Genomic DNA, 4,023 nt, shown 5'->3' on the forward strand with positions numbered 1-4,023 from the left:
AGACAGAAAATAAGTGACAAAGAAACAAACAGATCCTCACTGTCGTGAGTTTCTTCTAGCTGCCCATGTTGTGGGCCTGGACACCATAAACTTGACTCCAAAAAGTGGAAAAAATCATGGAGGGCATGTCGGCATCTGAAGGTTAAGCTTTTTATTTACACACCTCCCAAAAATCAAGTGCACAGTAGCAGGAAAAATTAGAAGAAAAATTGGATATATACATAGCATTTACAACTCCTTATCTTTGTCTTAGTGCTGCCCATCAACATCAACCTCCTCTGTAACCAGGCCAGATTGACTCCAGCAGAGTCAGAAGCTCTTCTTATAAACCCGAAGCCCCACCCCACAATCAGATCAGCAAACAATTAATCATTTATTTTACTATACAGAAAAACCAAAACATTAATGACACCAAAAAGAATCAATATTAACTTCTTGCTTTCCTTCTGAAGCTCCTGGTTTTTTTAGTTAAAAATAATCTACCATTACATTTTCTGGCAGAAGAGTACTGACTTCCTTTATAAACAGAACAAAGTGTTATGCCCACTTTTACTCAAGCCGCCACAGGCAGCCGGACAACGCTACACGAGTGAGTGCAAACTTATGTCGTTATGATTAAATGTGAATGTATGAGTACCAATTTCTACATGTGCCTCCAAGTGTGCATCCTTGGTCGCCACAGAGTACAAGAAGGAAAGATGAATGTGTAAAGCGATCTGGCTGTAGCTGTCATAAACTGAGAGGGACATGTAGTTGAATGGGTGTGTAGGCACATGCATTGCGATGTGTGTGTGTGAACAGGTGTGTGCGTTCTATCAGCAGAAGGGACAGAACTGCTCCGTCTCACTCACAGACAGGTCCAGGCCCATGACATGATGAAGGGAGGCCCTAGAAAGCATGACAACATCCTCTACTCTTCCAGGGGTGAATCACTTTTGGGATGATATTTGTAGACCGATGAGATGTTAATGTTCTTCGTGCACAGCTGCAGATTGTAAAAGATAATGAAATGATGCATCCCTTTAACTCATTCCACAAAGGCACTGGTATATTCAAATTTCTATTAGTAAATATTTCAGAATCACAAAGTGACTTTTGACATTACTTTAATTACTAGTCATATTAATTACTAATATGTAATTACTAATTACATATTTAATAATTTTTTATATCTGTTCCAAAGAGGGTCGTTTGTCAGACTAGAAGGACCTTTTAAAAATAACAACCTTTAAGCAGGTATTACTGTTAGAATTTTTTTTTATTGCTGTGAGATGATATTCTAACGTTAAATAGTTTCATTGGCTGTAAGTGGAAAATTATCCCAATTAACACACATAAAGGCTTAAAAACATCAATCTGTGTGTAAATTGTCTCTATAATGTGTTTCACTCAGTGTTACTATAATAAATGAACTTTTCAATAATATAACTTATTCAATATGACTGTGAATGCACCATATACAAATGTGTATATTTCTAATGTGCAATATTGTCAGAATAAAAAACAAATGCTTGCACTTATAGATTGTCTTAAAACCAATCTTGACTTATCTGGTATCACTTCAGTGCATTTGTGAGATTTTACACACCTTGAGCAGCTTTTGGACAGTTTGTGTGGTTTATAATTCAATTTAGTATGTTTATATAGCACAGATTAAAAACAAAAAGTGTGTCATTTTACAAAGAAACAACCAAAAAACCCAACAAACATATAATTAAAACAAAAATACACAGTCAAATTAACCCAGTCATACAGACAAATGCAATTACATACTTTCCAATATGATTCTAGTTATTAAACATTCAAATAATTTTCTCTAAGGAAACATAGGCAATTGCATTGAGTCACTGACTTGTGGCAGTCACTCCTCCTGGATGAGCGAACAGTGACAGTGGACAGCTGATTTGAAAAAAGAAAGTAGTAGGAGAATGTAACAGAGTGAGGGAAAGTGGTCATTATGTCCTCCAGCAGCCTAAGCCTATAGCAGCATAACTACAGAGATAGCTCAGGATGACCTAAGCCACTCTAACTATAAGCTTTATCAAAAAGGAAAGTTTTAAGCCTAGCCTTAAAAGTAGACAGGGTGTCTGCCTCACAGACTAAAACTGGGAGCTGGTTCCACAGGAGAGGAGCCTGATAACTAAAGGATCTGCCTCCCATTCTACTTCTAGAGACTCTAGGAACCACCAGTAAACCTGCAGTCTGAGAACAAAGTGCTCTGTTAGGAATTTATTGAACAATCAGATCTCTGATGTATGATGGAGCTAGATCATTAAGGGCTTTATATGTGAGGAGGAGAATTTTAAATTCTAATTCCTGGATTTAACAGGGAGCCAATGAAGGGAAGCTAAAGTAGGAGAAATATGATCTCTCTTTTCAATTTTCATCAGAACTCTTGCTGCAGCATTTTGAATCAGCTGAAGGCTTTTAACTGCATTTTGTGGACATCCTGATAGTAAAGAATTACAATAGTCCAGCCTTGAAGTAACAAATGCATGGACTAGTTTTTCAGCGTCACTCCTGGATAGGATGTATAGTTTTGGCAATGTTCTGGAGGTGAAAGAAGGAAATCCTAGTAACCTGTTTAATATGGGATTTAAATGACACATTCTGGTTAAAAATAACAATGGTCTTTACCTTAAAGAATGGAGGCCATGGAATGGATGGTCAACAATTGAAATCCCACCCTCTTCACATGCCAGGGGTATAAAACTTCAATATCTTAATTATTAGTGAGTGGACACCTCAGACTGTATGGGCAATAGAACATACTGGACAGGTAGGATCTCAGAGAGAAATCTTCCTTTCACACCTTCACCGCCTCATACCTCCTCCCACACAAACCTTCCCTCCTTGCTCATATTGTAGGGGTTAGAGGAGCCAGGCTGGCTGACATGCAGGGAGCCAAGCCTCTATGGAGCAGCAGAGGAGGTGGGGATTGCAGAGGAGGGACAGGGAAACAGAACCACAGAGTGGAGGGAGTTAAGTCAACTTCACAGCCCGTGACATAAATCACATCAAGATCTGACATTAGAACATTGACCAGGACCGCTGATAAAGCCCAGCAGGGAGGAAGAGACAGGGGGAGCAATGTAGAAAGCAGAAGAGGAGCAGGAGAGAGAGGTGAAGTCCTTTCAGGTTATTATTACCCCTCCAATCTCCCCATCCCCAGTGATCAGTAGCCACTAATGAGAGAGTCTATTGGGCTTCTAGAGTGAGTGGGTGGTACCGTTCCAGAAATCCCAGAAGACTTCTTTTTCTTCTGCACCCCTTTTGTTGTTAGGATGAAGTGCCCAAACAGCTAACGCTTCATATTGTGGTGATTAATGGGACCTGCGATGTGACTGTTAGATCTGGTCAGGTGGTTGTTGACTGGTATAAACTGTGGAGAACTGACACATCTTCAGTTTGAATTCAATTAAAAGGACATTAATCACATAGGACAAAACTAAGTTTTACATAGATTTATGTCAGTTTTTGTTAACACTGCTGGTAAATGATAAAGCTAACCTCTGGTAGAAACAAACTCAGCATGGGCATTCAAAAGTTCAACCAAGGTCTATTGCCATAGTCTGCAGTCACTTATCATTTTCATTGACAGTAAAATAATCACTGCTCTCCTAAGTTTTCAGAGTTGCACATCGTTTTGGACAAAGTGTTACAAAAGTTTTGCTTTGGCCGTCATAGCAACAAAAAAAAATTATTCACATTCCACACTCAATGCTACAAGGAAAGAACAACCAAATATCTGACACTGAGATTTCATTTGAATACAAAGCGAGTTGATGAACAAATATAAGTACCGCTTGTGTTTCTGATCATCACGTAAAATTTTATTAGGAGTAAAAGATAAGTTAAGTAAATACAAAATGGAGTTTGCAAATTATTATTTCATTTATAAAAGGGTTTTTCCCTTTTATAAATGAATTGCTATCCAAAAAAATCTAGCTCAATGAAAAAAATCATAATGTTGGTGGCAACCACTACCAGCAAACCTTTGCAATTACTGGCAGCCAATCTTTA

The sequence above is a fragment of the Girardinichthys multiradiatus genome, chromosome 1 (assembly GCF_021462225.1).
Source record: "Girardinichthys multiradiatus isolate DD_20200921_A chromosome 1, DD_fGirMul_XY1, whole genome shotgun sequence".
Classification (NCBI taxonomy): Eukaryota; Metazoa; Chordata; class Actinopteri; order Cyprinodontiformes; family Goodeidae; genus Girardinichthys; species Girardinichthys multiradiatus.